Genomic DNA, 12,020 nt, shown 5'->3' with positions numbered 1-12,020 from the left:
CATCTAGTGTTGCAAAGGAACTTTTGGAAATATGTGTCCACAGCTGACATAAAAATAACAACATGTTGATAAGCCTAAACAATTTTCTAGCAGTCTCCACTGTCTAAGTTTTCGTGTATTATGGTTGGACATTGACCATTAACAAGATGCTCATCAGATTCAGGAAATTTGATAGAATTTACTTTCATCCTGTCTCATCTCATTATCTGATTCTTCCCAAAAGAATGGTGTGAGGTCTGAAAGAGAGCATTCCAAATGAAGTTAAAGTGCAAATGGTGTTTTCAGAGTCTTCCTTTATTGCATAAACCACAGGGAAAGTTGCAGGAACATGCCTGCCTGACCAATGGAAAACAGACTATATTCTTTCTCCTAGCATCACAAAGGTTTTGGTTTTGCTTTTTATTGTGTCTAGACATTTCAAATAGATCAACAAAGCCTGAAGGCACTTGTTTTGAAATCCATTTCATTTACCATTTTTATACCTTAAAATAATGCAGTACATTAATGTTATCAATACTGTCTCCAATTTCACCAAAACAGGCAGAAATTGATGATACTAAATAAAATGTCAGTCTGCATCTTCATGAACTAAATATTACACTATTAATGTGTGTGTACATATATGGCCACATATGCACACACAAAAACAGACACTTGTACAATGATAAAATGACCAAAACACAAAACCAAAATTTTCACAGAGTGATTTCTCTCAGAGAAGAAAAGAAAAGTTCACTGAGTACCCTGGCAATTTGCCACTGGAAATTTTACATTTGGAAGTTTAATTACAAACTTTGATAAGTGGATTATAATGAAAGATCTCTCTAGCAAGGGAGCCCAGACAGCAGCGTCATGAATGCATTAAAGAAAACACCAGAGAGAAGACTTTCCATCAGCAGAAAGATTTTAATTAAACAGCAATAGGATGGATCTCTTCTGTGAAATGATATTTCTATTACCCACAGTTCATTAAAACTATTTACTACATAATACATTCTTTGCAACATCCACTCCAGGAGGTATGTTAAACTGTTCACTCCCAGATATAAGGGCAGAAAACTGTGAGTATGCAGGAGGGAAAGGGCCCACTGGTAGAATGTGGGGATGAAAAACCATTTCTTGGCTTGCATGCTGTCCTTGGCCAACCAAGCCTGACGTGGCTCCACACTGCATGGAGACCCGGAGGCTTCCGATGAAGGCAAATGAGCCAGCAATGACCGCCAAAGCGTCCACTGAATGTTACAGTGGTCCATTAGGGACAACCAAGAGGACGGCTGAGAGCAATGTTCAATAACGTCATTTGTCTGCACTTTTATTCTTGGCATGAATTCAAATATTTACTCAGGGCAAGAGGTTGTTAAAGACATGCATTTTCGAAAGCCTCAGCAATATTCCTGTGGCCTCTACAGTGTCCAACCAAAAGTTTGCTCCTTGAGGTCAGGGGTCATATTTTCTTCGTTTTGTATTCCTACCTGGTAGCTCAATATCTAGACCCAGTAGGTGCATGGTAAATTTTAAGTAAATCAAGAAATGAATGAAGTGAATAGGTACAACAGGGTACATTCTATTCTAGTAAAATTATAATTAAAAAAAAAGAAACTGGGATCAGACATAGTCCCCTGTACTATACTGTAGGACCTTGTTGTTTATCTATTTTTGTATACAGTAGTTTACATCTGCTAATCCCAAACTCCTCATTTATCACTTCCTTCCCGCCTTTCCTCTTTGGTAACCATAAATTTGTTTTTTATATCTGTGAGTATGTTTCTGTTTTGTAAATAAGTTCATTTGTATTAACCTATGATGAAAAATATGAAAAAACATATGTATATATAGTATGACTGAATCACTATGCTGAACACCAGAAACTAACACAACATTGTAAATCAGCTATACTTCAATTAAAAAAAGAAAAAAGAATTGGGCTTGGAAAGCCAGTAACCTCAAATGCATACAAAAGTTATTCTAATTATGCTTCCCCAAAACACTGCAAAATTCCAGTCTCACAGACTTTCTTAGACACCTAACGTTTACCTTTCACCCTATCAATCTTACACCTCTTCTAACACACATCTCCCAGACTGTTGTCAATTCCACAATTGGAACAAGGTACAATGTGGGAGGATCCCTAGGGCCCCAAAGAGAGAAACTCTTCTGACTGTAACAGTACATGGAAAGTGAAATAAATTTTTTTATATAAGTATCTTTTTATAAATCTTTTCTTTTTTTTTAAACGGAGGTACTTCCCAGTACCTCATGCATGTACTCTACCACTGAGCTATACCCTCCTTCCCCAAATAGATATTTTAATAAAACAAATAAACATTAATTCATTAGGTAAAGTTTTCATAGAAAGAAAATTGATTCATGTCCCCTTAAATAACAGTCTTATTGAACCGTCAGATGCCTTGTAATTTCTAGAAATAATCACTCACTTTTCCAGAGTTAAGGATGAATTTCAGGAACCCTTCAAAGGATTTGGGCCTTAAAAATGTTTTAGAATAGTATTTTTAATTAAAATTCAAAACATAACTTACTACACATCTGATATTTGCTGTATCAGAGCATCAGACATTAACAGCGACCCAGACATGACCTCTTGTCAGTTAGGGGAAGAGAGATCGTGCTCAGAAATCTGAAGGTCAGGGAGAGGTGTCTGTGGGAGCAAAGCTATAGTCTGAGGGAGAGAAAACTCTTAAAATCATTCAAACAAAAATGACACAATCAAAATGAATCAATGCAAACACAAGATGAGCTTATGAGGAAGTAGGTAAATGACAAGAATGAAACTAAAACAGGCGTTCTCACAAATCTTTAAAGAAGAAATCTCCATTCTGCCCTGCTGGATACACCCCTGGAAAACTGACAGACTCCACAGGTGTTCGTAATACTTCGGGGGAACCAGAGGTAAAGTTCATCATCCAAGCTGATCCAATCACACTCATGTGGAATTGTTTATTAATGAGACAAGAAGTAACAGACTGTGTCACCTGTGGGTCATCTGTATCACTCTGTTCTACGGCCAAAGACGCACCTTAATCCACCATCTGCTTCAGATGGGTGTGGGTGCTGACTAAGCTTAGGCAAGGGGAGACAGTTCCATTCCAACAAGTCTTTGCCACCATTTAAAAAAGCATATTCAGTATCTATATTCAGTATCTTATAGTAACCTATAATGAAAAAGAATACGAAAAGGAATATATGTAGGTACATGTATGACTGAACATTATGTTGTACGCCAGAAATTGACACACTGTAAACTGACTATACTTTGATTAAAAAAAATTAAATTAAAATTAAAAAGCAGAGTGATATTTACAGAGGATCAATAGTCTTACGAGAAGAACACCACTTTAAACTGGTGATGTCAGCCTCCAGTGATGATATCAATTCTTAACTGAAGATGTTATAGCCCTTTGACAATTTCCAATACATGCCACAGGTTTTCTAAGCCTCCTCCTCTTCTTCTTACACCTTCAAGGTCACAAACACAAGAGGAAATACTAACTACTACATATAAAGTAGATAAACAAGGACCTACTGTATAGCACAGGGAACTATATTCAATATCTTATAATGGACTATAATGAAGAAGAATATGAAAAGGTATACATATACATGTAAAAATGAATCACTATGCTGTACATTAGAAATCAACACAACACTGTAAATCGACTATACTTCAATTAAAAAAAAAAGCAATGACTGTTGAAGTCAATGCTGAAATATGTCAAGAGTATTGACAGCACTGACACAAACACTTAGAGGGTCAACAAATTAACAGAATGTTAGAAGAGATTTCTATAGCTCAAAGTTTCTCAAATGCTCTCAGCAGTAATTCAATATTTCCTATGACAGGGAATTAAGTCAATGCCCTACGAAGCAACCCATTCCATCTTTAGAAAGCTCCAATTATTGGGACATGCATCTCAACCCGGAATGGTTGTTCTCCTTTCTTTATCTAAAGCCTTTGATCTTAACTCTTCCCTTGGCAGTTAACAGCTAAAGTGTATCTCGTCTGTCTGCCACAAGATAAAACTCCAAATGTCCTCTTTTTCTAGGCTAAACGTATCTAGCTCTTCCAACTATTCCTCATGATTCTTGGTTTCCACATCCTTTACCAATACGGCCCCTTTCTCCAGATGTGATTCTAGGAGGTGAAGGTCAGTTCTCTGGAGAAGGACACGGTCGTGAGCCACGAGCACCTAGAATCACTGCAGCTGGCCAGGTGTACGGGGTGTGGATGGAGCTGCCCATCCAACAACTGCCCCAGGAACAACCTAAGTACAAAAAGGAAAACACAAAGCAACCCTGTGCACAGGAGTATTCATATCTGAGACTATTATTAACATTAATTAGAAACATGGTAATATTAATAAGAAAGACAGTAACCTCAGTGTCTACTATAAAGAAATAATTAACTTCGTTATATCTTTGCAAAGGAGTATTGTATAGCTGTATTATGCGGTTACAAAGAGTAGAAAAATATGGAAAATGTGTATTGATGAGTTTTTAAAACTTCAATATTTATTATATTTTACTAAAATGATGAAGGAAAAATCTAGGCATTACATTTTGGGGGAAAAAGATATACTAATGAAACAAAGCAGGACCTTGTGGGGTCCTCCCTGGTACAATGCTTTCCATCTTCCATTTCTTGTTTGTACGAAATAAGGCTTCCTTCAGCCTCCTTGACCTTCCCTTAGTTCCAGAGGGCAGATTTAAACAGTTGCTAATCAGGGAAGGGAGGGAGTGCAGCTACAGAGGAGCAGTCAAGAAATAACAGGGCAGCCTTGGGGCAGGGTCCTGGTTCTATCTCAAGGAATATACATAACAATACCTGTGAGTTCTTCTGTGGGAACTAAGACCTCCAGCCAGGTGGAGGATGGTGACTTTAGGCTGAATGCAAGATTCCTGGAACATTGCCCTGTTACCTCATCACCAGCCAATCAGAAGAAAGTCACACACCCTGCAGCCCTCACCCCAAATTTTGCCTTTAAAAACTTCTCCCCCAAAACCCTCGTAGAAGACACCTGTTCTCCTTACTGGCCCTGCAATAAACCTTTCTCTGTTCCAAACTCCAAACTTTCATCTTGGCCTCACAAATTTTTGTTCAGTAACACTGAGGACGTTAGTTGCATTTACGTGGTAGAAATAGGAAACATTTTATTCTTCTTTGTCTCCTTATTTACTCAATCTTTAAAAAAAATTTGATTAGGATGTGTAATTCAGACTACCCTCATTTTACCTTCATTTCATTTTTTTAAAGAAAATCTGGAGAACACACTATGAGTACCCAACACTAAACGCAGCACAACTTGGAGCGTATATCGAGTGCTTAACAAGCATCTGGCGCCTGCTTGAAAGAAGCCAACTCAGCCGGGCCATTTCGCTGCACTGTGTGGATTTTGGCAATTTGTCAGTGAAACGATGTTTTTCCCAGGAAGAAAAATAATCTGCTGCAAAAGAAACTTTAATGACTATTTTAAAAATAGTGTTGTTTCCCCGTGCAGCCATTCTTCTCAAAGTAGCAAAGAGGGGCGGGGCTCCCCCCATCCCTGGTGCTCCACAAAGCTCATCTAAACACAGTTACCATCAACTTTTAATGGAAATGCCTGGAGCATGACAGGAAGCGGACCCTGGGGTGTTAAGGTCCTGCATAAATAACCAAGGTGTGTTGCAGGATAGCTTTTATGTCTTTTTATCATGAAAATTAAAATAAATGTAAACAATTTGCCTCTTTCATGAAGGTAATCTCCGTTTGAGTTATAGGTGTTGACTCTGATCCAGCACTCGATAATGAAAGCTTAAAATCAAACAGAGATCAAAATGTCGACTCCTGCTTTCCTTTCCCATCCCTCAGAGTTGCAGGCGGCCATGGGACCCTCTTCCTCGTCCCCTAAACCAACTCAAATCCATTGTAATTTCTTCTCCCAAAATTCTCTGCTCCAGTTGGCTGTCCATTCAGAGAACTGAGGCCAAATTCTACCACCGTGAAAGTCACTGCCCCAGCCAACTGCCAGCTGATTTCATTTAATATTATATGACTTTCTAGCACAAAAGCTTCTGGATGGTCCCTTGAATGCTGTTAAAATCTGACACACACGTAACTCCATGATATTATGTCTCAGCAACACAGTGAGCAGAATCCCATGACTCTGCTCCTATTCTAAGATGATATTTCATATCAAATATTGCCATCATAAAATATTTCATAAATATTGGAATGCAGAGACAAAGGAGAGTGTGGGGCTCAGGTGAAACCAAGAAAGTTTGCACACGGCCCCTCTTTCTAGGATATTCACCAAGCTATCACAATGACTGGACATACATTAAGTAAAGATATAATTAACTAAACAAAGTAGCTCATGGAAGTGTCCATTTCCCAGTACAGACCATGAGCATTCTAAGTGCTTCTAGGATGACAAGGAGGAAAATTTGAAAGATAAGGAGATTTGAAACAAGGTTGGAACATGGGACAACACATGGCCCTGAGTTAGATAATGGAATTCTGGACATTGAGCAGATGCTGTAAGATGAGGCTCTGAGGGACCTAGAAAGGGTGGGAATGTATTCTGCATGTGGGAAAGATGGGAATCATTGGGGGACACAGGGGAGACTGTAGAAGGTAGCCTCCAAGATGCCCTCCTGCGAGTCTCACCTCCTGGTACTGATGCCTATACAGTCCCCTTCCACACTGAAAAGGTACCTGTGAAGGTGAAGGTGAGTGACTCCCTAGGCTAGGCCATAAAAGACATCACAGCGTTTGCCTTACACTCTCTTGACCATTCATCTGGGGAACACGAAGTGCCACGTCCTGAGGACATTCCAGAAACCCTACTGAGAGTCCAGGTGGCAAGGAACTGAGTCTTCCTGCCAACACACAGCACTGATGTGCCAGGCATGTGTATGAGTTCCCTTGGAAGCAGGTCCTCCAGCCCCAGTCAAGCCATCAAATGACTACAGCCCCAGCTGAGGTCTTGACCCAGAACCTCAAGAAGGACCCTGGGCCAGACTCCTGACCTACAGAGACCATGTGAGATAACCAATATTTATTGCTGTTTTGGGCTTCTACAATTTTGAAGTAACTGGTTACACAGCAATAAATGATGAAAACACTTAGGTTCTTTCTATTTCTCTAGATCTCTTCCCTAAGACAATAAGGGAAAGGCAATGATAATGACTTTTACAGGGTAGACACTTGATTATTCTGCTGAAGGATTAAAGACTGCAAAGTGGAGTGACCCTGACTCAAAACTAGAAGTCCTCATTCTACCACTGGTTTACTCTGTCACTCTGGTCAAGTCCCTTCATCCTTCTGAACCTCTATTTCCATCTGTCCTGCAAAATGAGAATGATAAAACCTAATGAACAGGTTTACTCTCGGTTGTCTTAAATGAGATTAAATGTCTTAAGCACAGGATCTAACACACAATAGATGCTCAATAAATATGAATTGAATAAACATCTACAGACAATTCAAAAAGAAACCAAATTCAGAGGCTAAGAAATGAGTGGAAGAAACCAATAGAAAATTAACCACAAAATAATGAGGTTCTAAAATTAGACTCATGTCTCACACAAAACATTTCTATGCCAGGTCTTACTTCCTACCCATGTCAGAACAGGTCCACCTCACTACTTTGGCAAATCCCTCCCATGCTACCCAAACCACTAGCCTTTGGGCACATCTCCTAGTTCAAAATAATTTCATTCTCTCAGTACCTATTTAGAGAGTTCCTACTGTATACAGGTATTGTTCTTGGTGCTAAGGATACAGCAGTAAACAAAATAAACTTAAAGCAGATAAGGAGTGAGCTATGGGGATATCTGGGAAACAGTGCTCCAGGCAGAAGGAACAGTAAGTGCCAAGGTCCTGAAGCATGGAGCCAGTGAACCTGGAATGAAGTGAGCAAGAGGACAAATAGAGGAAATGATGCTAGAAAAGCAACAGTGTGGGAATATGACCTTAATGGAACACTACGATGAGTGTGGCTTTTACTATCAGTGAGGTGGGGAGCCACTGGAGTGTTTTGAACAGAGAGGGGCAGGATGTGACTTACATTCTAGCAGGATCTCTCTGGCTGTTGTGTTGAGAATAGACTGTGGGAGGGGAAAAGACAAAAACAAGGGCACTGGACATGAGGCAGTTATGAGCAAAGGTGGCAAGAATTAGTCAATTTCTAGAAATATTCGAAAGGCAGTGCCCACAAGATTTGCTGATGGATTAGATGTGAGGAAAAGAGAAGAATCAAGATGACTCCGAGATCTGGGACATAAGCAACTGAAAGGATGACTTGTGACTGACAGGGAGGGAGGGCTGTGAGGTGAGAGAAGCAGATGTGACGTAGGAGGGATGTCGGCCTTCAGCTTCAGATGTTACAACTGAAACACTTCTTATATATCCAAGTAGAAATAACAATTAGGAAATTATACCCACGATCCTATAGCTCAGGGGAGAGCCCAGAGCTGGTGATACTTGGAAAGCATTATAACAAGCGTGAGGTTGGATGAGGTCCACCCTGAGCGAGGGTCTCCTGGAGGAGACCAAGGACAGCACCAGGTCCACCATCAACAGTAACGGCTCCCTCCACGTATGTCTCCGTCTCTTGTATGTTTTCTCTCGCTCTGCTTCCCCACCTCCCAAGATACTACCCTCCACATCTCAAATAAACCTTGAAGCATCTTCTCCAATCCACTCCCACACTAAACTGGGCTCCAACTTAATTCTTCCAGTGCCAGTTTCTGGCAGGATTTGGTTTCTCTTGCGTCTGTATTCATCCGCTGATCAACGATGGAAAACTGATGGCCAGTCCCTGCCGTCATTCCCACCACAGGACAACAAATGCACCTCAGTCCTTCCTTCCCTTCTTTCCTGAAACTTTCAGCTCTGGACTTCTCTTTTGGGGTCATTCATACCACTCCTCTTCAGAAAAATACCAAAGAGTACGTAAGAAGACTCTTCCCAATGAACATTAAAAACCTCCTGTGGCGGCATATGCTTAACCATTTGGTCTCCTCTCTTGGATGCTACCCATAGGCAGGTTTGCTTTCACAGCCACACAAATCCTCCAATCAGCCCCTTTCTCTCTCACTTTATTTGGTGACTGCCACCCTCCTTCCTCTAAACTCACCTCTAGGAACTTTGTAAATTCTATCCCCCGTGTATGTGGTTGCAGCCTTCTCTGTCGGCTGCTGCAGTCATCACCTATTCGCACATCAGTACAGTGTTGGTTAAACTTCACCAACTCGAGTCTACCTTCTGAACCAAATACAAACATTTGAATGAAGACTTTTTAATTTGCATTAAAATGATTTTTAAAAGGTACATGCAGAATACCTATTTCCTTACAAAAATTATTCACAAGCAGGTGAAAGCCTCATTTCAGACACTTTAAAATAGGTCATGTTTGCTTCTTTTGAAAAGGATGAAATGATCATTCACCCAGTTTAAGTGACTTCTCTAAAGCCGTGATTCGCAATTAGGACTCCTGGTTTAGTAAGCTGTTAACACATCCCGGTTAAAGAAACAACAAGTTAGTTGATAACTGGTGTCGACAGTAAGACACTACTAATTTCAGAGGACATTAGTTTTTATTGACGGATTGTAGCTGAAAATATCTCCCATTCCTTCCCATGCATGCAAAAGAAACAGGAACTGCCAGCCCAACCCAAATTTCCAGGGAGGTCATAAGAATGCAGAGTTCAAACTTTATCTCCACTCCTGTAATCTGTCCTACCCTGCTGTCACTCTCATTATAGTTCAATTAACAGTGGAAGCCAGGAGCGACTCGATGAACATCTGTCGCATCCACCTGGAAATAATTCAGTAAGTGTGCACTATGGGAAGATGTTATGGGATGCCAACCTAAGTTTTTTTCCCCCCTCCATTTTCACACTGGGTGTCAAGAATAAATCAGAGAATGGGAGGGAAAAGGGTACTCCATCACCTGGAAATATGAGGTCGATTTCCCAGAACAGCATTCCAACACATACTGGAAAGGAATATAAAAATAAGAACACAAATGGACTGGACTCATGAAGCAACATGATCACAGTGGCATCACTGTTTTAGATCATATAAATGAAGTCTAGCGTTAGCCGAAGCGGCAGTCAAGCAAAATATCACTATCTAAACACTATGCATTGTGTAATGGAACATATTTCTGACACATTACCTAAGCATTTTACGGAATGCCCAAAGATGACCTGGAAATGGACAAAAAAGTGAAGGACCATCCGCCTTTTACTGTGTGGGACGAACAGACAATGACAATAGCAATTAAAGATAAACCTAGAATGAACCACACTTTTGCATGACTGAGATTCCCAAGTTAAACTCAGTTATCATTAAACAGACCTATAGATTCTCTTTAAAATGCTCAATATTTGTTGATTTCTTCAAATGAGATATTTTCAATGCCCCAAAGAAAATATTCCAAAAACACAGTGAAAACGTGCTGCCCAAGTCTTAAAAAGCTACTGATTGAATAATCATCACTTTTAAATGTTTTTAATTAGCATATCTAAATAACAAATCTCTATTCATTTAAATTGTTAATTATTTTTCTCAAATGCTGTGCTCAATTATGTTTTTAAGACATCTGTTTGTAATGCTACTCCCATCTAGAATAAAAAGTTGAGATACCAGGCTTAGGAAAAAAGGCCATAGAAACTACAAATAATCAGAATAAAAAAGAAGACAGCCAGTGAATAAATAGAATTGCCTTCAAGCAATACAATGGGTAACAGACAGGGGAGGCCAACTGCTATTCTCTACAGATGCTAAAACAGCAAGAAATGGGCTTAAACTGCAGGTGCAGGAGACAGGGTTTAGCTTAGACAGAGGAAAGATAATATATCATGTTCAACAACGGAGAACCATTATCATGAAAGATAAGACTCCATTTTTTTCCCCTCAAATTATTGCAAAACTGTTTGATTATTGTGTGAGATTTTGTTGGAGTCCTATGAATGCAGCAGCCATATCTGGCAGACTGCAAATCACTCCTCCAGATATACGATTCTGCTTCCACGTGATAATTATGCCAGCAAATTTCACATAGCTATAGAAACATTTCACAGACACTGAACGGGATAAATTCAAGTGCAAAATTAACCTAGGGAAGAAACACATACAGGATGCCTAGAAGAACCTGGAAAAGGGACATCTGCTGTAACATTTTCAGGGTCAGGGAAAGAGAAGCTCAAGTTGCTGCCACTTCCTGCTGCCTCGAGTGGAAATAAAGCCCAGACTTGCCGGGGGCGTCTGAGCCCTGGGCATCAGCGCACTTCCACCCACAGCCTGAGCCCAGAGAGGACATGCCAAAGTCACATGGAGAGCCTGACTCTGGCAACTCAAGAACTTGTCATTTGGTTTGTGGTTAAACATTTAAACTTAGTCACACAATTGCATGAACTCCTATTTCCAAACTGGTGGCGATTTACAATCAATACAGCCAATTTAAATTTTAATTTCATACTTATACATCAAATGATTTTTCAGACAGGATGAGCCGCATTTCTGGTGACTGTTGAAATGAATCCACTCAGAACAGAGTAACATCCCACCAAGAAGCCAATCTAGATCTCTATTCTAAAAGAATGAAAATTAAGCATGTGAAGAAAGTAGTTTCTGAAATCTTGGGCTCTCTCTCTCTCTTCCCCCCATCTCTTACTGGAAGAAAATATTAAGATGAAGATTTAAGGAAAACAATTCACAGGAATTCGGAACACCACTCAAATATTACACCTCATTATAACTGAGTGATCTACCTCTTCAAGAGGTAAGTAAATTGACCTAAGTTCCAGAGAGGATTTAGCACTGACATTAAAAGTCATTTTAAAGAAAATCTGTAAAAGAACCATGACACTGCATGCAATAATAAAGAGACTTCAGGGAAAATGTAACAAGCTTCAGCCCGTGAAAAAGGTAGTTGGGGTGAGCTCTGGAAGATCCCTCAGCTCCCCCTTGTACTGAAACCCTCCCAACTCCCTAAATGCCCAGATGTGTCTGCTGC

The 12,020-nt window shown here is 40.0% G+C and overlaps 1 protein-coding gene across 1 annotated transcript in view; it reads right to left on the bottom strand.

Moving 5' to 3' along the window:
* Nucleotides 1-12,020, bottom strand: part of THSD7B (thrombospondin type 1 domain containing 7B) — a 763,775-nt gene that overhangs the window by 665,157 nt on the left and 86,598 nt on the right. The window lies entirely within an intron of this gene.

The sequence above is a fragment of the Camelus bactrianus genome, chromosome 5 (assembly GCF_048773025.1).
Source record: "Camelus bactrianus isolate YW-2024 breed Bactrian camel chromosome 5, ASM4877302v1, whole genome shotgun sequence".
NCBI classification, from domain to species: domain Eukaryota; kingdom Metazoa; phylum Chordata; class Mammalia; order Artiodactyla; family Camelidae; genus Camelus; species Camelus bactrianus.
The sequence above is the reverse complement of the archived record's forward strand: the minus strand, read 5'-3'. Positions and strand labels throughout refer to the sequence as shown.